Source organism: Ceratotherium simum, chromosome 6 (genome assembly GCF_057802395.1).
Source record: "Ceratotherium simum simum isolate JZ-2026a chromosome 6, ASM5780239v1, whole genome shotgun sequence".
Taxonomy (NCBI): Eukaryota; Metazoa; Chordata; class Mammalia; order Perissodactyla; family Rhinocerotidae; genus Ceratotherium; species Ceratotherium simum.
In genome coordinates, this window is record NC_141905.1 from 60,385,815 (window position 1) to 60,408,049 (window position 22,235).

At 36.9% G+C, this 22,235-nt stretch overlaps 1 protein-coding gene across 2 annotated transcripts in view; it reads left to right on the top strand.

The window, feature by feature from the left end:
• Positions 1 to 4,994, top strand: part of CUTC (cutC copper transporter) — a 32,877-nt gene extending 27,883 nt beyond the window's left edge. The window contains exon 10 of one of the 2 annotated variants that reach the window (XR_001390809.2): positions 2,246 to 4,994. The gene's annotated coding sequence lies outside the window, so the exon portion shown is untranslated. The other variant, XR_015552507.1, reaches the window with a different exon arrangement.
• Positions 4,995 to 22,235: the final 17,241 nt, after the last annotated feature.

Sequence of the window (22,235 nt, forward strand, 5' to 3'; positions counted from 1 at the left end):
TGGATTCTAGTGATGAAAGATGCTTTTTCTATGAGCAGGTCCCAAATGGTGAAGTTCATCACTAGCTTTATCTGTCACTTTCATATTAATGACCTCATTTTATACAGATACCACTCTGATAATAGAACTGTTGTTTCCTTATTAGGAGAGTAACTGAAGCATAATAAAAAGAGCTTGCCTTTGGTCAGGAAGCTAGTTAATGGAGCCTGTATGAATAGCATGCACAGATGTGGGTACTAATGAATGTATACACCAAGAAAGAGCCTTGCCCTTATTTTAATGTGTCCCTTTCCTTGACTTTAAATCTTAGCCTTTTTCCTCATTTTTTCAGGTACAATTTCAATGGAGAATATTTGGCAGGTATTTTATGAGAAACGAGAGGCAAACTATTTAAAAACCAACAATAACCTCAGTGGTTTCTTTTCTTGCTTGTTCAGACTATTACTAAAGATAATAAATATTTCAAAAAGATAGCTTTCATTATTGGCTTTGGAATATAGATACAGATATGTAAGTATCACATACACATGCACACATAATCTTAATTAGTATTTTGGCCTAACCCTCCCCCATGCTTGGACTTCATTGTATGAGTCTCCAGAGACAAGAGGAGGCTGTGTTATCATCTCTATTTTACTTAAACAGATTAACTAGGGATCTGAGAGGTGGTGTGAATTGCTCAAAGTTTAACAACAAATTAATGTTGTTTATGAGACTTGAATGCTAGCCTACTAACCTCCAAGTCTTTTGCTTTAAGATGCTTCTGGTATGTGGATGTAGTACAGAGAGCAATACTCCTGGGGACATCAGACACAACTGGAATCATATCCTGGCTTCCAGTTTAAATTAACTTAATTTCTTGAACTTAATTCCCTCATTTGTAAATCAGGAATAATAACTGAACCGTGGTTTCTGGTTAAATGATATATTAAAGCAGCAAGTACATAGTAAGTACCCATTAAATGTTAGTTCTTTTCTTCCACGTTAGCTTTCTAATTCAGTCTTTGATAGTTTAAGTCCAACCCAGGAAGCCAGGCATTGAGTATTGAAGCCTACACTTTGTGCCCTTCACTATGTGAATATACAAAAGAAGCGTAAGGCAATCCCTACTTTGATTTTATTTTTCTATACTTTAGTCCTATTTTAACATATTTACTCATTATTTCATGTGCATAAGTTTCTTCTCAACAATATTATAAGTATTTTTAGGCTAGGGGACCATGTCTTGATATTTTTATATATTTCTTATTACATCTATCAAATTGTATACTTATAGCATCGATTACTTTGCTAGTGGAAAAAGAGCGCTGGATTGGACCAGTAGGTCCTGACTACACTGACTTTCGTAACTATACTGGATATTTTCTGTTTGGCCCCTCCAGATCCTCTCTTCACTTTGTTCTATAAACTGAATCCAGCAACATAAAAGAGATTATATACTATGATCAAGTAGGATTTATACCAGGAATGCAAGGCTGCTTTAATATCCAAAAATCAATGTAACACACCATGTTGATAAAATATAAAAATCACATGATCATCTCAACAAAGAAAAAGCATTTGACAAAATCTAACACCCTTTAATAATAAAAACACTCAGCAAACTTGGAATAGAAAGAAACTTCCTCAGTGTGATAAAGAGCATCTATAAAAAAACAAAACACACTGCTAACATCATACTTAATACTTTCTCCCTAAGATCAGGAACAAGACAAGATGTCCACTTACCACTTCTACTCAACTTTGTACTGAAGGTTCTAGCCAGGGCAATTAGGTAAGAAAAAGACATAAAAAAGCATCCAGATTGGAAAAGAAGAAATAAAACACTCTATTTGCAGTTGACATGACTTGTATATAGATAATTCTGAGGAATCCACACACAAAAAAAACTAAACAAGTTCAGCGAGGTTCTAGGATATAAAATCAACATACAAAAGCAATTGCAGTGCTATACTAGTAAGTAACAATCCTAAAATGAGTTAAGAAAACAATTCCATTGATGATAGCATCACAAAGGATAAAATGCTTAGGAATACATTTAACCAAAGAAGTGCAAGACTGAACACTGAAAACTGCAAAGCATTGTTGAAGGAAATTTAAAAACACCTAACAATAGATAAATAAATGGAAAGACAGTTCATGTTCATAGATTGGTAGACTTAATATTATTAAGATAGCAATATTCTCCTATGGGTCTACGGATTCAATGCAGTCACTATCAAAATCCCAGTTGTCTTTTTTGCAGAAATTGACAAGTTGACCCTCAAGTTCATCTGGAAATGCAAGAGACCGAGAATAGCCCAACAGTCTTGAAAAAGAGCAAAATTGGACTCACATTTCTCAATTTCAAAACTTACTACAAAGCTACAGTAATCAAGACAATGTGGTACTGGCATAAAGATGAATATATATAGCAATATATTCAACTGCATATGAATATATATGCAATTCTCAATGCAATAGAATTGAGGGTCCAGAAATAAACCCTTATATTATAGTCAGTTGATTCTTGACAAGGGTGCTAAGATAATTCACTGGGAAAAGAGTAGTTTTTTAATAAATGGTGCTGGACAACTGGATATCCACATGTGAAAGAATGAAGTTGGACCTTACATCATGTACAAAAATTAAATGGATCATAGACCTAAATAAAACTAAAACATAAAACTCTTAGAAGAAAATAGGAGTAAATCTTCATGACTTTGGGTTAGGCAAAGCCTCAGGTATGACACCAAAAGCACAAGTGACAAAAGAAAAAATGGGTAAATTAGACTTTGTCAAAATTGAAAACCTATGCTTCAAAGGATAACATCAAGAAAGTGAAAAGACAACCCACAGAATGGGAGAAAATATTTGCAAATCGTATGTCTGATTAGGAAGCTTGTATCCAGAATATATAAAAGGAATACTTAGAACTCAACAATAAAAAGACAACCCAGTTTTAAAATGGGCAAAGGATTTGAGTAGACATTTCTCCAAAGAAGGTATACAGTTGGCCAACAGCACATGAAAAGATGCTCGGTAACATTAGTCATTAGGGAAATGCAAATGAAAACCCCACTGAGATACCACTTCATATCCACTAAGATGACTATAACCCAAAAGACTGACCATACTGAGTGTTGGCAAGGATGTGGAGCAACCAAAACTTTGATATACTGCTAGTGGGAATGTAAAATGGTGGAGTTGCTTTGTAAAATAGTCTGGGAGTTTCTCAAATGTCAAACACAGAGTTGCTATATGATCAAGCAATTCCACTCCTAGGTATATACCCAAGAGAACTGAAAATATGTGTCCACACAAAAACTTATACACCAATGTTTGTAGCAACATTATTTATCTTTTAGAATTAGAGAATAACCTTTTTGCAACCCCTAATGAAATAAATCAGTCAAAGATCATTAATGCTAAAACCATTAGATAACAGATTGATTGGGAGCTGAGTATCCACATGGTGCCAAAGCATCATCCTGTAGGTTATTCACTAATCATTAATGTGGAAATTTGATGTTATAATGCAGCCATCTGGTTGTTACCACCTTAACCCAGTAATCAAACTTAATATTACTAGCAGTGGAAGCGTATACTGCTGAAGGACAGGATATGAGAGGGGAAGAGGTCAGCCAGAGGCCGTAACCGTGTTAGGAAATTGCAATTTGGAGGTTGCTAATGTGCCTCGAGGAAGAGCTAGGAGTTGATTTTTTTTTTTTTGGTGAGGAAGATCAGCCCTGAGTTAACATCCATGCCAATCCTCCTCTTTTTGCTGAGGAAGACTGGCCCTGGGCTAACATCTGTGCTGATCTTCATCCACTTTATATGGGACGCCGCCACAGCATGGCCTGACAAATGGTGCATCGGTGCGTGCCCGGGATCCGAACCGGGGCCGCCAGCAGTGGAGCACGCGCATTTAACTGCTACGCCATGGGGCCGGCCCCTAGAGCTAGGAGTTGAAATACCTGGAAAGCTGCTGTAACGAAGTGTGATGGTTAGCTATTGATCAAGCAAGAGTAAACTACAAACAACACCAGCTCATAGGGTGACCAACCATCCCAGTTTGCTTAAAACTTTTCCAATTTTAGCATTGAAAGTCCCACATCCTAGGAAATTCCTCAGTGCCTGGCAAACTGGGAAAATTTGGTCATCCTACCAGCTCAGTAAAATTAGCTTTGCCTCTTTTCCTCTGGTCCTCACCTCCCTGCCCCTATCCTGGAATTGGGGGAGGGGAGAGATGTTGAGTAACAAGAAAAAATGATATAAGCAATGACACTTCCCTCCCCAGCGGTAGTGGTCCATGAGCCAAGAAAGGGGAGGGGCTTTAAATTGGATGTAAGTTTCTTTTGTGGATGATGAAAATGTTCCAAAATTTATTGTAGTGATGGTTGCACAACTCTGAATATGCTAAAAACCATTGGATGGTACACTTTAAGTGGGTGAATTTTATGTAATTTATGTCTCAATAAAGCTGTTTTTTGTAAAAAAATGAATGTGAGAGAGTTTTATATTAAATTAGATTAGGCTGGACCTTTTAATACCTGAAAGAGACCAAAAGGCTATAGAATCTGCTTGAGATGTGGTAAGGGCAAGGAAGGGAGTTTGATATAGCATGGTTGAAGACAATAGTAGAAGCAAAATATTTTTTATTTGTTTTCTATTTAGATTACTTCTCTCAATAAGTTGGCTACACTAGTTTGAATGGATTTTTGTTCCTTGCAATCAAGAGTTGTGACTAAGACACCTGAAGAATATTCATTCCATCTTGCATGTACAGATACTAAATACTAATCCTCGGGTAAAATCACAAATAGTTGTATGTTTCGATTTCATTGCTCTGTTCCCTCATAGAATTAAAAAAAAAATCAAACCGTGCTGGCATTTTGCCACTGGTCTATATTGGAGATGTAATAGAAAACAGTTGTATTCAATATTTATATCAGTGTATTATTGAGGTCCTAGAGGAGACTTTTTTTTATCTTAAGTGTTAGTCTGAGGAGTAGCTGGGCTTCTGAACAATTAATATGTTTGTATTTTATATATATGGAATTACATCATTATCAAGACTTTTTTTTTTTTTGTCTGCCTAGTTATTTTCCTTTCTGAAGCTGCCCCTGAAAAATATTGCTTTTCTGATGAGATTGTCAATCATATAGCTTCACTTCCCCTGCCCATGGGACAGGGCACATGACCCAGACTAGCCAGTTAGAATGCCTCATTCCTTTGTCCACATTGTTTGGTCCAGAGATGGGAACACAACACAAACAGGGCCATTCACAATCCAACCAAAGATTTTTTCTGGAGCTCTCAGAAAAGAAACTCTCTCTTTTCACTAGGATACTGGCCATAAGAACCATGTAAGCCTAGAGCTTTTGAAGCCATCATTGCCAGCAAGTGAAAAGAGCTACTTGAGAATGAAACCAACACAGAGGTAACCATCCTGAGGACATTGTTTGAGTCTCTAGACCCATCTGTGCCTAAAGCTAGTTCCATTTGTGGACTTTTCTATTAAAGAGCCAATAAATTTCTTTTTTTGTTGCTTATGCCGACTTGATTTGGATCTCTCACTTGCAATCAAAAGAGGCTTGACACAGTTAATGATTAAGTTTTTCTCCTTTCATTGACAGATAGGAATCTCAGAGTCAAATTTGCATCCCACGTGTAGCAAATGGACAGGGTCATACTGAATGAATTTTGTGCACTTGTCCCTTGTTTCATCTTTTTGTATCCCTTTTATTCTTCACTCATATTTTATCTTGTTATATTTTATGTGTTTTTGTAAGCCCCTTCAAATCCTTTTTATCATAAGGCACCTAAATAGTAGACATTGTTTCCCATATTATCCTGAATCTGGACTGGAACAAAACCAAGAGTTTATTCCTAGTGCACATCATTGGTTCCTACCCAAACGTCATTTCTCCTTCTTCTCCCAACTCTGATTTTGTTGTATAAATCACATTCCATGTAGCCCATGTGCTTTAGGGAATGCTGACCTTACCCACAGCTTCAGGGATGGGCCTGAGCAATCTAAGGGTAACCTTATTCTCTTTGTCAGGAATTGATTCGGTAATTTGGGCCATTGAAATGCCAGGAGAAGTTTGCTGGTGGCTTTTATTTGTAGGATAATTCTGAGAATGACCCTTTCTCTCTTTTGCTATATGTTTTGATGTGTGGATATGAGTCCTGAAACTGTTGCTGCCATCTCACCACTTGTTTGAGAATAAAACATGCCAAAAGAGAGCAAAGACAAAAAAATGAGAGAGAAATGGAGCATAGCCATTGGAATAAATCAATCCTGAGAACTGTGCTATCTCTGGGTTTTTGGTTATCTGAACCAATAAATATTTTCATTCAAGCCACTCTAAGTTGAGTATACCCTTTATAAGGATCCTGATGTAATTGGACAATGAGATTTTGGCAATGATTTTTTGGATTTGACACCAAAGCAAAGGCAACAAAAGAAAAAATAAACAAATGGGACTAAATCAAACTAAAAAGCTTCTGTACAGCAAAGAAAACCATCAACAAAATGAAGTGGCAACCTATGGAATGGGAGAAAATATTTGCAAATCATATATCTGTTAAGGGGTTAATACCCCAAATATATAAAGAACTCATACAACTCAATAGCAAAAAACCAACAGTCTGATTAAAAAATGGATAGAGGCTCTGAATAGACAGTTTTGCAAAGACATACAAGTGGGCAACAGGTACATTTCATGGGGAACCAGTATGCTCAACATCAGTAATCATCAGGGAAATGCAAATCAAAACCACAATGAGATATTACCACATACCTGTTAGAACGGCTAATCAAAAAAGCAAGAATAAGTGTTGGCAAGGATGTGGAGATAAGAGAACCCTTGCGCGCTATTGGTGGGAATGTAAATTGGTGCAGCTACTATGGAAAACAATATGGAGGTTCCTCAAAAAATTAAAAATGGAACTACCACGTTATCCAGGAATTCTACTTCTGGGTATTTATCTGAAGAAAAGAAAAAAAAAACACTAACTCAAAAAGATATCTGCATCCCCATGATCATTGCAGCATTACTTATAATAGCCAGGGTATGGAAACAACCTAAGTATCCATTGATGGATGAATGGATAAAGAAAATGTGGTATATATATATATACAATGTAATATTATTCAGCCATAAAAAAGATAGAAATCTTGCCATTTGGAACAACATGAATGGACCTTGAGGGCATTATGCTAAGTGAAATAAGTCAGACAGCGAAAGACAAATACTGTATGATCTGACTTATATCTAGAATCTAAAAAAAAAAACAACTTGTAGGATCCCAAAAAGGAAACCCCAACTCCAGCCTCGGGAAGGTGCGGACCCACAGACACAGAAGACCGAGCTTGATGCAAACGCAAGAGGTAAGAGGTTTATTAAGCGGAGCTCCGGGTCGACACGTATCTCTCACAGGAGACAGAGGAGTCGACCCCGGACCTTAAAGGGCAAATTCTTATATAGGGTTTGGAAGCACAAAGCGGGAAAAGGTTGGCGCGGTCTTACATGATTGGCTAATTTAAAACATTTAAACAGTTACATTTTATGGCGCGAATTGCTATGGCGCGAAGCGATTATCAGGTAACACACACGCGTCCCCATCTGGACCCCCTCCACCCCGACCCTCCCAAACTTATCCCTCTGGAGCACTCTCTTGTTCTCAATTCTTCCCCGAACAGTTTAGGGTGGGTCTTTCATGAATAGAGTCAGTCAGGATCGATAAACGTTCCCTCCTATACCAGGAATCCTTAGGGCGTGGAGGTGCCTGTCTCTAAGGTAGTAACTTTTTAATTTTTAATACAATTTTACTTCCTTCAAACTCATAAATACAAAGAATGGATTGGTGGTTGCCAGAGGTGGGGGGTGGAGGGTGGGCAAAATCGGTGAAGATGGTCAAGAAAAAAAGAAATTGGAGAATGAGGCAGTTTCCCTTCCAGCAGTTGCTATGAAGTTTTCATAAGTAACCTTCTTTAATAAGATTAAGAATCTTCCAGATCTCTGTGCAGTATGACAGTTGCAAGGGAAGTCTTATCTTTGGAAAAACAATCTTACTGGTAAGTCACTTCGCTTGACTGAGCTCAAAGGCCTCTCAACCTCCTCACAGCTTAGTAAAACCAGAGTTCAACAAACTTCAGACAACTATCTTAGAGGATGCACTTTATACCTTAAAATTGCTTAGAAGTCAATTATAGTTTCTGTGTTTGAAGACAGGACACCTATAAATAAGTCATCCTATTTGGAAATCTTTTTTTTTTTTTCGAGAAAGATTAGCCCTGAGCTAACATCTGTTGCCAATCTTCCTCTTTTTGGCTGAGGACGATTGACCCTGGGCTATGGAGGTCTTTCAACTCATTCACAAGGATCCAATCACAAGGTGTCGAAAAGATGGCCCTTCTCTTCTTTATATGAAGTCAAAGAAGAACCATTGTCTCTCATGTCAAAAGCCATGATTATGAGAATAGCACATTTAATTTATTTAGCCCGTATCCATATGCCCAGCACTGTACTTGCTGCTTTATGGATGCAACCTCCACAGTAAAAGAATTTAAAATCAAAATTATATGACTGAAATTATGGATTTTTTCTTTGAATAGAATATGGACATCTTCAAACTCCTTTTGCAAATACCACTTGGTAATCCCTCTCAAATATGTCCCCAACAACAAGTAAAAAAGCTAAGTGCTAGTAAAAAGACCATCCCCAAATTTCTATATATGTATGAATGTAGGTAAACACACAGAGAAATGCATATTTTACAGTCTTGGCAGTAGGCTTAAAGATAATTGTCCAGCAAATTTTCTTGGGCCGACTAATTTGGCCATTTTCATGTTGTCAATTCACAAAACTATCTATAATAATAATAGTCCAACCATAAATTATAAGAATGCATTTGGTATTCTGAATTTAAACAACTTCATAGTAAATAAAGGCCAGCATATGTCAAGGTAGTGCTTTCTCTTACTGTAATAAGAATAAACTCAGCTTTGTCTTATCAACAGGTTGTTTTGGTGCTGTTTTTGGGGAACCAGTACTTTACAGAATTCAACATCTTATGTGTATTTTCTTTTAGCTTACTTTTTACAGTCCTGTAGTTCTCCTGAAAGCAACCACTGTTAACAATTTCTTGTGTATCCTTCCAGAATTTTTATAATTCTTGTATTTAATTACTGGTAAAGCTATATATTTTTCCATGTGATAATTACTATTTATGTTGCTGGCCGTGTTATTTTTGTCAGATGTATTTCCTGTCTGGTTGCTTTAATATTAGTATTTGTTTTATAAAACTCTCTTGAAAATCTAAAAAAAAAAAATTATATAAACATTTCTCTGTTTTCTATCACCCTCTTTTTTTTTAGGACTCAGAAGAGTATTTTTCATTCCTATATTTTTTATGTTAGCTCATTTTCTTCTGGTGTTTTATGACCTTCAAGAAAATATTTTATGGGATAATGTGACGTAAAGACCTAAATTAATTACTTCTTTTCTATACTGATGTGCTGTTGTCCGAAAAACATTCCCATGTTCATCCCATTCTCTCTAGCTTGTCAAAAGTCAAAAGCTTATCCTTTGACTCTATTAGGAACATTATTCTGTACCGTCAGTAACTTCTACTAATTTTTTTGTTTTGTTTTGAGGAAGATTAGCCCTGAGCTAACATCTGTTGCCAGTCCCCCTTATTTTTGCTAAGGAAGATTGGCCCTGGGCTAACATCTGTGCCCATCTTCCTCTACTTTATATGGGACGCCTGCCACAGCATGGCCAAATAAGCAGTGCGTATGTCGGTGCCCGGGATCTGAACCTGCGAACCCCGGGCCACCGAAGTGGAGTGCTTGAACTTAACCGCTATGCCACCAGGCTGGCCCCCAACTTTTTTAAAGTACCTGTTCTTTTTTATTTTTTATTTTTTTTAATTTTATTTATTTATTTATTTTTCCCCCAAAGCCCCAGTAGATAGTTGTATGTCATAGCTGCACGTCCTTCTAGCTGCTGTGTGTGGGACGCGGCCTCAGCATGGCCAGACAAGCGGTGCATCGGTGCGTGCCCGGGATCCGAACCTGGGCCGCCAGCAGCGGAGCGCATGCACTTAACCGCTAAGCCATGGGGCCGGCCCCCTGTTCTTTTTTAAAACTACAAAAAACTTTTAGTAGTTGACTCTTTTTTGGTAGGATTTAAATCTAATTCAATGAGTTTATTCATTATTTAATTCTATTCCTTGCAATTTGTTTGTTTATTCTTCCAGAAGAATTTCACTATACTTCAGGTTCTTCTTTTTTTTTTTTTTTTTTTTTAATGAGGAGGATCGACCCTGAGCTAACATCTGCCAATTCTCCTCTTTTTGCTGAGGAAGATGGCCCTAACATCCGTGCCCATCTTCCTCCACTTTGTGTGGGATGCCGCCACAGCATGGCTTGACATGCGGTGTGTTGGTGCGCGCCCGGGATCCGAACCTGGGAACCCCAGGCCGCTGCAGCGGAGCGCGCACCTAACCACCTGGCCGGCCCCTATACTTCAGGTTCTAATAATTAAAAAGAGAATAACTTGACAATAAGCAAAAATATGAAAAGATTAATGTTTATTTAATTATCTATACATTCTTTTTGGCCTCTGGTTATTCTAAAAAATTTTTTTGTTTTAGCAGTACAAAAATGTACAGATTATCTTTGGTGGGAGAATTTGAGAGTAACTATTTTATTATTCACTTTTATAGTTTTTAGCTTTTGCTATATGCACATGAATTACCGGCCCAATGAAAAAATATGAAGGGAAAAACAATCTTTTACTGTTACCACTTAAATCTGGATATCTATTATAAGATATTACAAAAGAAAGAAAACCTTTCTTAAGTTCATCTGTAATCATTAACTAAAAGTTTACAACTCTTTGGTTATCTTGAACATTGAACTTTTGTAGACTTCTCAAAGTTATTTAAATGTAACCACTTAATCAATGTTTGCTTACTAAGTAGAAATGATACAGCACATTTTTTCCCAAGTCATTATGATCAAACATTCCCTCCTATCTCTATGCAATCAATTATTTATAGCATACATTATATTATATATTTTTATATTTATATATATTATAATATATATGTATATATATTATAGCACACATGAGCTATTAGGAAGAGGTTTGGGAGAAATCATTTTACATAAGACCAACGGAGCTAAGACCAGAATCCAGGTTTCCTGATTCCTTTACATCTTGCAGTCTTTCTTAGTACAGTCTTTAAATATCATTGATAACACTTAAAAGGAGAGAATTCACAGAACACCTCGTCTGATAGAATAGGAGCATTCCTGAAAACTTGCGTGTATTTGGACATATTAAGATCATATCTTCAGGGCATTAGGAGAGCATGGGTGGTTCAGTGGTAGAGTTCTTAGCTGTCACGGCACTAGGAGAGCTTGTGATTTAAAGAAATCCTGTGTTGTATTCTTAGGTAAAGGGAATCATCACACTATTTTTGTCTTTTGGGTGAATTTTATACACATTAAATCATAAAATCTTGGAGATCTTCTTGTCAGACCTTTTCCCCAGAGCATATATCCTTTCTCCAGTGTTCCCTACCTCATAAAGGGGTAAGAGGATCATCTGTTGAAGCAGATGTTCCTCGTACCCCCTTGATGCAAAAACATGCAGATATGGAACATCATTCTTTGCAATTTGAGAGATATAAGACAATTTTCTTAACCTTTCTGAACTTCAGTTTCCTAATTGGTAAAACTGGAACAAAAATGCTTACCTCATAGGATTATTGTGAGAAGTGCAGAAAATCCCCATAATTAGGACAAATACTTGAAAATTCTAGTCATTTGTCTACCCTAAATTCATAGTGACATACTCAAAAGGAATCCTGCAAGTAGCCTTAACAAGATTAATTTCAGGAAATATTGATTGATTGAAGTACAGAAAATCATGTAATACTGCCATCCACAATACTACAAATTTGAACAAGACTTGTGTATGGCTCCTGTCCTCATCCAGCCTCACTTCTTTGTACAGTGTATCATCCATTGTGTTCAGTGTAATATTTAGTATCATTAGTTTGTATTTTATAGACTGAAAAGAATATTAATCTAATAACATGATACGGCAATTTATATGATTGGAAATTTTGAACCCTAATTCATTAAGGTAGGGTTTTACTGTAACTCTTTGAAAATGTTAAAAGTAGCTACTAATGGCAAAAAATTTCTTAGTAAACTTGAATTGTTTTTAAGAAAAGGATTATTGTAAGGATTAAATGAGACAAAATTTTTAGAGTGCCTAACAAAGAAATGTATTCATTATTTAAGAAACCTATGTGAGGTCAGTAGTTTACATTAGAGTTCACTCTTGGTGTTGCACATTCTATATGACAGCTATCCAGTAAATGTGAGTTCTCCTAATGCCTATTAGTCACTGATAAAAATGTTGAAGGTGATGGAGCTTCTGCAGACCCTTTTGGAATGCCAGTAGAGATCTCTCTCAGGTTACATCATTCTGTTAATTTCTTTGAATATATAGTTGTTCAACCAGCTAAAGGTTTATGTAAATATGCTCTCATCTAGCCCAAGTGTCTTAATATTATCTACATGGAAATCATGATATATCTGGTCAGATGCCTTGCTAAGTTCAACATACACTATACTTGTTGCCAATGTAATAATGACATCAAAAAAGGAAATTAAATTAGGTTCCCTGGTTTGTTCTTAAAGTACTTATTCTGGTTTTTAATGATCATCTTCCTTTAAAACTCCAAAAAAGTTCTTTATTTAGCAAACCTTTCTAGATCTTTCCAGTGGTTAATGTCAGACTTTATCTATGATCTTTCAGCACTTTCCTATTAAAAAATCAATTTGCCCCATCCACTCTTTTGATACTTTTCCTATTCTCAGTGATTTAAAAAGATTGCAGATAATGGTTCTGCAATTACTTCCATAAGTTCTTTCAGAACCTATTTTGGGCTGCAGAAACTTCTCTGATATTCATTCCACCCTTTCCAACGTATAATGTAAAAAGTGAAGTCTGCGAAGTTCCTGCTGTCCCATGCCCAAAGAATAAAAAATATTAACAGTTCATTTGAATTGATATTTATATTGTTTGAATATACACGTATAAATATATAATTTTTATATCAAAATGAGTCACATACTGTTCTGCCACTTACTTTTTTTTTTTTTAATAGACTTTCTTTTTTTTAGAACTGGTTTAGGTTCACAGCAAAATTGAACGCTGAGATTTCTCATATACCCCCCGCCTCTACACATGCATAGCCTCTCCCATTATCAACTTATAAACATCCCCCACCAGAGTGATACAGTTGTTACAGTTGTACCTATATTGACACATCATTATCACCCAAAGTCAGTAGTTTACATTAGAGTTCACTCTTGGTGTTGCACATTCTGTGCATTCGGATAAATTTATAATGACATGCACCCACCTTTTAGTATCATACAGAGTTGTTTCACTGCCCTAAAAATCCTCTGTGGTCCCCCTATTCATCCATCCCTCTCTGCTAACACCTGGCAACTACTGATTTTTTTACTGTCTCTGTAGTTTTGTGTTTTCCAGAATGTCACATAGTTGGAATCACAGTATATAGCCTTTTCAGATTGGCTTCTTTCGTTTACTGATATGCATTTAAGTTTCCTCCATATATTTCCATGGCTTGATAGCTCATTTCTTTTTAGCACTGAATAATGTTTCATTATCTGGATTATCACAGTTTATTTATCCATTCACCTACTGAAGGACATCTTAGTTGCTTCCAGGTTTTGGCAATTATGAATAAAGCTGCTATAAACATCCATGTGCAGCAGGGGCCGGCCCGGTGGTGTAGTGGTGAAGCTCACACGCTCCGCTTCGGCTGCCTTGGGTTCGCAGGTTCGGATCCCAGGCATGCATCTACACACTGCTCATCAAGCCATGCTGCGGCAGTGTTCCACATAAAAAATAGAGGAAGATTGGCACAGATGTTAGCTCAGGGACCATCTTCCTCAAGCAAAAAGAAAAACAAAACTGATCTCTTGGGGCTGGCCCAGTGGCATGGCAGTTAGCGCGGGCACTCTGCTTCGGCGGCCGGGGGTTCGCAGGTTCGGATCCCGGGCGCACACCAACACACCGCTTGTCAAGCCATGCTGTGGCGGCGTCCCACATAAGTAGAGGAAGATGGGCACGGCTGTTAGCCCAGGGCCAATCTTCCTCAGTAAAAAGAGGAGGATTGGCATCGGATGTTAGCTCAGGGCTAATCTTCCTCACAAAAAAATATTGTATTGCACTTGTGCCTTTGTGAAAGATTAGTTAACTATAGTTATATGGGTATGTTTCTGGGCTCTCTGTCTGTTACATTGATCTATTTGTCTATTCTTTCATCAACACCACACTATCTTGATTATTGTAGCTTTATAGTAAGTCTTGAAGTTGGATAGTGTTAGTCCCCCAACTTGGTTCTTCTCCTTCAATATTGTGTTGGCTATTCTGTGTCTTTTGCTTCTCCATATAAACTTTAGAATCAGTTTGTCAATATCCACAAAATAACTTTTGGGATTTTGATTGGGATTGCATTAAATCTACAGATCAAGTTGGGAAGAACTGACATCTTGACAATATTGAGTCTTCCTATCTGTGAACATAGAATATCTCTCTATTTATTTAGTTCTTCTTTGATTTCTTTCATCAGAGTTTTGTAGTTTTCCTCATATAGATCTTGTATGTATTTTGTTAGATTTATACCAAAGTATTTCATTTTTGGGGTGCTAATGTAAGTGATGTTGTGTTTTTTGTCTTTTTGGTGAGGAAGAATGGCCCTGAGCTAACATCTGTTGCCAGTATTCCTCTTTTTGCTTGAGGTAGATGGTCCCTGAGCTAACATCTGTGCCCATCTTCCTCTACTTTGTATATGGGATGCAGCCACAGCATGGCTTGATGAGAGATATGTAGGTCCATGCCCAGGATCTGAACCCGCAAACCCACGAACCCTGGGCTGCTACAACAGAGCGCACAAACCCCATCACTGTGCCACCGGGCTGGCCCCAGTAATGTTGTATTTTTAATTTCAAACTTGACTTGTTCTTTGCTGGTATAAGTGATTGACTTTTGTATGTTAACTTTGTATCCTGCTATCTTGCTATATTCGCTTATGAGTTCCAGGAGTTTTTTTGTCAATTCTTTTGGATTTTCTACGTAGACAATCATGTCACCTGAGGACAAAGACAGTTTTATATCTTCCTTCCCAATTAGTATACTTTTTATTTCCTTTTCTTGTCTTTTGCATTATCTGTGACTTCCAGTATGATGTTGAAAAGGAGTGGTGAGAAGAGACATTCTTGCCTTGTTCCTGATCTTAGTGGGAAAACTTCTAGTTTCTCACCATAACTCTGATGTCAACTATAGGTTTTTTGCAGATATTCTTTATCAAGTGAAGATATTCCCCTCTATTCCTAGTTTACTAAGAGTTTTTCTCGTGAATGGGTGTTGGATTTTGTCAAATGCTTTTTCTGCAGCTATTGGTATAATCATATAATTTTTCTTCTTTAGCCTGTTCATGTGGTGGATTACATTAATTGATTTTTGGATGTTAAACCGGCCTTGCATATCTGGAATAAACCCCACTTGGTTGTGATGTATAATTCTTTTTATACATTGTTGGATTTGATTTGCTAATATTTTGTTGAGGATTTCTGCATTTATGTTCATGAGACATATTGGTCTATAGTTTTCTTTTCTTGTAATGTCTTTGTCTGATTTTGGTATTAGGGTAATGCTGACTTCATAGAATGAATTAGGAAATATTCCCTCTGCTTCTTTCTTCTGAAGGAGACTGTAGAGAATTGGTATAGTTTCTTCTTTAAATCTTTGGTAGAACCCATCTGGGCCTGGTACTTTCTGTTTTGAAAGGTTATTAATTATTGATTCAATTTCTTTAATAGATATAGGCCTATTTATATTGTCTATTTCTTCCTGCATGTTTTGATAGACTGTGTCTTTCAAGGAATTTGTCCATTTCATCTAGGTTATCAAATTTGTGGGCATACAGTTGTTCATAGTTTTCCTTTATTATACTTTTAAAGCCCGTGAGAACTGTAGTGATGTCCCATCTTTCATTTCTGATGTTAGTAATTTGTGTCCTCTCTCATTTTTTCTTAATTAGCCTGGCCAGAGGCTTACCTATTTTTTTTTTTATCTTTTTAATGAATAAGCTTTTGATTTCATTGATTTTCTCTATTAATTTCCTGTTTTCAATTTCATTGATTTCTTTTTTATTTATCTATTTATTTATTTATATTGTAGCATTGGTTTATAACATTGTATAAATTTCAGGTGTACATCATTATACTTCTATTTCTGCATAGATTACTCATATTCTCATGTTCACCACCCAAATACTAGTTACAGTCCATCACCACACACAAGTGCCTAATCATCCCTTTCACCCTCCTCCCTCCCTTCTTCCCCTCTGGTAACCACCAATCCAATCTCTGTCTCTGTGTGTTTGTTTGTTGTTGTTTTTATCTACTACTTATGAGTGAGATCATATGGTATTTGACCTTCTGCTTCTGACTTATTTCACTTAGCATAATACCCTCAATGTCCATCCATGTTGTCACAAATGGCTGGATTTCATCGTTTCTTATGGCTGAATAGTATTCCATTGTGTATATATACCACATCTTCTTCATCCATTTGTCCTTTGATGGGCACTTTGGCTATTGTGAATAATGCTGCAATGAACACAGTGGTGCATGTATCTTTATGCATTGGTGTTTTCATGTTCTTTGGATAAATACCCAGCAGTGGAATAGCTGGATTATATGGTAGTTCTATCCTTAATTTTTTGAGGAATCTCCATACTGTTTTCCATAGTGACTGCACCAGTTTGCACTCCCACCAGCAGTGTATGAGAGTTCCCTTCTCTGCACATCCTCTCTAACACTTTTGTTTCCTGTCTTGTTAATTATAGCCATTCTGTCGGGCGTGAGGTGATATCTCATTGTAGTTTTGATTTGCGTTTTCCTGATAGTTAATGATGTTGAACATCTTTTCATGTGCCTGTTGGGCATCTGTATATCTTCTTTGGAGAAATGTCTGTTCAGGTCTTTTGCCCATTTTTTAATTAGGTTATTAGTTTTTTTGTTGTTGAGATATATGAGTTCTTTATATATTTTGGATATTAACCCCTTATCGGATATATGGTTTGCAAATATCTTCTCCCAATTTTTAGGTTGTCTTTTGGTTTTGTTGATGGTTTCCTTTGCTATGCAGAAGATTTTTAGTTTGATGTAGTCCCATTTGTTTATTTTTTCTATTGTTTCTCTTGCCTGGTCAGATATGCTGCTTGAAAATACGTTGCTAAGAGCGATGTCGAAGAATGTACTGCCTATGTTTTCTTCTAGCAGTTTCATGGTTTCAGGTCTTACATTCAAGTCTTTAACCCATTTTGAGTTAATTTTTGTGTATGGTGTAAGATAATGGTCTGCTTTCATTTTTTTGCATGTGGCTATCCAGTTTTTCCAGCGCCATATGTTGAAGAGACTTTCCTTTCTCCATTGTATGTTCTTGGCTCCTTTGTCAAAAATTATCTGTCCATAGATGTGTGGGTTTATTTCTGGGCTTTTGATTCTATTCCATTGATCTGTGTGCCAGTACCATGCTGTTTTGGTTACTGTAGCTTTGTAGTGTATTTTGAAATCAGGGAGTATGATATCTCCAGCTTTGTTCTTTTTTCTTAGGATTCCTTTGGCTATTCAGGATCTTTTGTTGTTCCATATAAATTTTAGGATTCTTTGTTCTATTTCTGTGAGAAATGTTGTTGAAACTTTGATAGGGATTGCATTGAATCTATAGATTGCTTTAGGAAGCATGGACATCTTAATTATGTTAATTCTGCTAATCCAAGAGCACGGAATATCTTTCCATTTCTTTGTGTCTCCTTCAATTTGTTTCACCAATGTTTTACAGTTTTCAGTGTACAGATATTTCATCTCTTTGGTTAAGTTTATTCCTAGTATTTTGTTCTTTTTATTGCAGTTGTAAATGGGATTGTATTCTTAATTTCTCTTTCTGCGACTTCGTTGTTAGTGTACAGAAATGCAACTGATTTTTGTATGTGATTTTGTATCCTGCAACTTTACCATATTCATTTATTATTTCCAGAAGTTTTTTGGTGGATTCTTTACGGTTTTCTATATATAAAATCATGTCATCTGCAAATAGTGACAGTTTCACTTCTTCCTTTCCGATTTGGATCCCTTTTATTTCTTTTTCTTGCCTGATTGCTCTGGCTAGGACTTCCAATACTATTTTAAAAAGGAGTGGTGAGAGTGGGCATCCTTGTGTGGTTCCTGTTCTTAGAAGGATAGCTTTCAGTTTTTCACCATTGAGGATGATATTAGCTGTGGGTTTCTCATATATGGCCTTTATTATGTTGAGGTACTTTCCTTGTGTACCCATTTTATTCAGAGTTTTTATCATAAACGGATGCTGTATCTTGTCAAATGCTTTCTCTGCCTCTATTGAAATAATCATGTGATTTTTATTCTTCATTTTATTAATGTGGTGTATCACATTGATTGATTTGTGAACGTTGAACCATCCCTGCATCCCTGGAATAAATCCCACCTGATCATGGCGTATAATCCTTTTAATGTATTGTTGTATGCCATTTGCTAGTATTTTGTTGAGGATTTTTGCATCGATGTCCATCAGTGATATTGGCCTGTAATTTTCTTTTTTTATGTGTCCTTATCTGGTTTTGGTATCAGGGTAACGTTGGCTTCATAGAATGAGTTAGGGAACTTCCCCTCCTCTTCAATTTTTTGGAAGAGTTTGAGAAGGATAGGTATTAAGTCTTCTTTGAATGTTTGGTAGAATTCACCAGGGAAGCTGTCTGGTCCTGGACTTTTATTTTTGGGGAAGTTTTTGATTACTGTTTTGATCTCCTTATTGGTAATTGGTCTATTTAAATTCTCTGTTTCTTCTTGATTCAGTTTTGGAAGGTTGTATGATTCTAAGAATTTGTTCTTTTCTTCTAGATTATCCAATTTGTTGGCATATAGCTTTTCATAGTATTCTCTTATAATCTTTTGTATTTCTGAGTTGTCCGTTGTAATTTCTCCTCTTTCATTTCTGATTTTACTTATTTGAGCCTTCTCTCTTTTTTTCTTGGTGAGTCCAGCTAAAGGTTTGTCAATTTTGTTTATCTTTTCAAAGAACCAGCTCTTGGTTTTATTAATTTCTTCTATTGTTTTTTTAGTCTCTACTTCATTTATTTCTGCTCTGATTTTTATTATTTCCCTTCTTCTACTGATTTTGGGCTTTGTTTGTTCTTCTTTTTCCATTTCCTTTAGGTGCACTGTTAGATTGTTTATTTGGGAATTTTCTTGTTTGTTGAGATAGGCCTCTATTGCTATAAACTTCACTCTTAGAACCTCTTTTGCCATATCCCATAAATTCTGGCATATCGTATTTTCATTTTCATTTGTCTCCAGGTATTTTTGATTTCTCCTTTGATTTCTTTGTTGACCCAATCGTTGTTCGGTAGCATTTTGTTTAATCTCCACATATTTATGGCTTTTCTGATTTTCTTCATATAGTTGATTTCTAGTTTCATACCATTGTGGTCAGAAAAGATGCTTGGTATTATTTCAATCTTCTTAAATTTGTGGAGACTTGTTTTGTGGCCTAATATGTGATCAATCCTGGAGAATGTTCCATGTGCATTTGAAAAGAATGTGTATTCTTTGGTTTTTGGATGGAATGTTCTGTATATATCTACTAGGTACATGTGTTCTAGTGTGTCATTTAAGACCAATGTTTCCTTATTGATCTTCTGTTTGGATGATCTATCCGTTGATGTAAATGGAGGGTTAAAGTCCCCTACTATTATTATGTTGCTGTCTATTTCTCCTTTTATGTCTGTTAATAATTGCTTTATATATTTAGGTGCTCCTACATTGGGTGCATAGATATTTACAAGTGTTATATCCTCTTGTTGGGTTGTTCCCTCGATCCTTATGTAGTGCCCTTCTTTGTCTCTTGTTATAGTTTTCATTTTAAAGTCTATTTTGTCTGAGTATTGCTACCCCAGTTTTCTTTTCATTGCCATTTGCATGGAGTATCTTTTTCCATCCCTTCACTTTTGGTTTGAGTGTCTTTAGGTCTGAAGTATGTCTCTTGTATGCAGCATCTATATGGATCTTGTTTTTTTTATCCAGTCAGCCACCCTATGCCTTTTAATTGGAGCATTAATTCCATTGACGTTTAATGTAGCTATTGGTAAGTATATACTTACTGCCATTTTTAAACATTTTTTCCCTCAGTGTTTTAGTAGTTCTTCTCTATTCCTTTTGTTCTCTTGCTTTCTTCCCTTGTGGTTTGATGGCTTTCTTTAGTATTGTGTTTGAGTTCCTTTCTCTTAGTTTTTTGTGTATTTATCATGGGTTTCTGGTTTGTGATTACCATGGGGTTCATACACAATAACCTATGTATATAGCAATCTATATTAAGTTGATGGTCTCTTTAGTTTGATCTGAAAGCTCTACTCTTTAACTCCCCTCCTTCCACATTTTATGTTTTTGATATCATATCTAACTTCTTTTTTGTGTGTTTGTATCCATTACCCTCTTATCATGGAAACAGATAATTTTTCCTATTTGTTGTCTTCTCTTTCCTCCTTAAATAAGTCCCTTTAGCATTTCTTGTAGTACTGGTTTCTTGGTGACAAACTCCTTTAATTTTTGCTTGTCTGGGGGAACTTTTTATCTCTCCTTACATTTTGAATGATAACCTTGCTGGGTAGAGTATTCTTGGCTGTAGGTTTTTTCCTTTTAGCACTTTAAATATATTGTGCCACTCTCTTCTAGCTTGTAAGGTTTCTGTTGAGAAGTCAGCTGATAGCCTTATGGGGTTTTCTTTGTATGTAACTTGTTTTCTTTCTCTTGTGGCTTTTGGGATTCTCTCTTTATCTTTAATTCTGGACATTTTATTTATGATGTGGGCCTCTTTGGGTTTAAGATGTGGGCCTCTTTGGGTTTATCTTGTTTGACACTTCCTGTGCTTCCTGTACCTGGATGTCTGTTTCCTTCCTTAGGTTAGGAAAGTTTTCAGCTATTATTTACTCAAATAGATTCTCTACTCCTTTGTCTCTCTCTTCTCCTTCTGGGACACCTATAACACAGATATTAGTGCACTTGATGTTGTCCCAGAGGTCCCTTAGACTGTCCTCACTCTTTTTAATTCTTTTTTCTTTTATCTGTTCAGCTTGGGTGATTTCTTCTAGTCTTGCATCCAGCTCACTTATCTGTTCTTCTGTATCCTCTTCCTTGCTTTTGAGTCCCTCTAGTGAATTTTTAATTTCCAGTATTGTATTCTTCATTTATCATTGGTTCTTTTTTATATCTTCCATTTCTTTGTTGATGTTCTTACTGACTTCATCCATTTTTCTCCCAAGATCAGTGAGCATCCTTAACACTCTTTATTTGAACTCTCTGTCGGGTAGGTTGCTCATTTCTGTTTCATTTAGTTCCTTTTCTGGGGTTTTGTCCTGTTCCCTTACTTGGAACATATTCCTTTGCCTCCTCATTTTGCCTCTTTCCCTGTACTTGTGTCTATGTATTAAGTAGGTCAACTACATCTCCTGATCTTGGAGAGGTGACCTTATGTAAGTGATGCCTTATGAGGCCTTGCAGTGTGCTTCCCTCTCGTCATCAGTTCCAAATGTTCCAGGAGTGACCCCTGTGTGGGCTATGTGTGTCCTTCTGTGGTGGTGGGGTTGCTCTTCCCGTAGGTAGCCAGGGAGGCTGAGCTGTTCCCCTGGCCAGCCGTTGTAATGCTCAGCTGCTTGCAGTTGTTATGGGCCCTTCAGTCTCTTTATCGGGTGTGGGGAGCCCCAGCACAGTTGGCTGCAAGGTCTAACGGCACATTCCTGTTGCAGTTTTTCTATTAAGTGAGTGGGCCCCCGGCACGACTGGTTGCTAGGCTCAGGGGCTTACAATTACTATAAGCCTCTGGCCTTTGAGTCTCTTGTCAGCTCTCTGAGGATTGCAGCTGGGTGGGGCTGGCCTCAGGCACCAGAGCACCCAATTGTTTCAGGCTTTGGAAGGTGGGGCCAATCCCCTGTGTGGCTCTTTGAGAAGCACAGGTCTTCTGCAGCTGACAAGCCCGCCGCCCACTGGTCCACACACACAGTCAACACAGTCCTGCCCCATGCATGCACCCTGACCCCCTGAAGTGGACTCG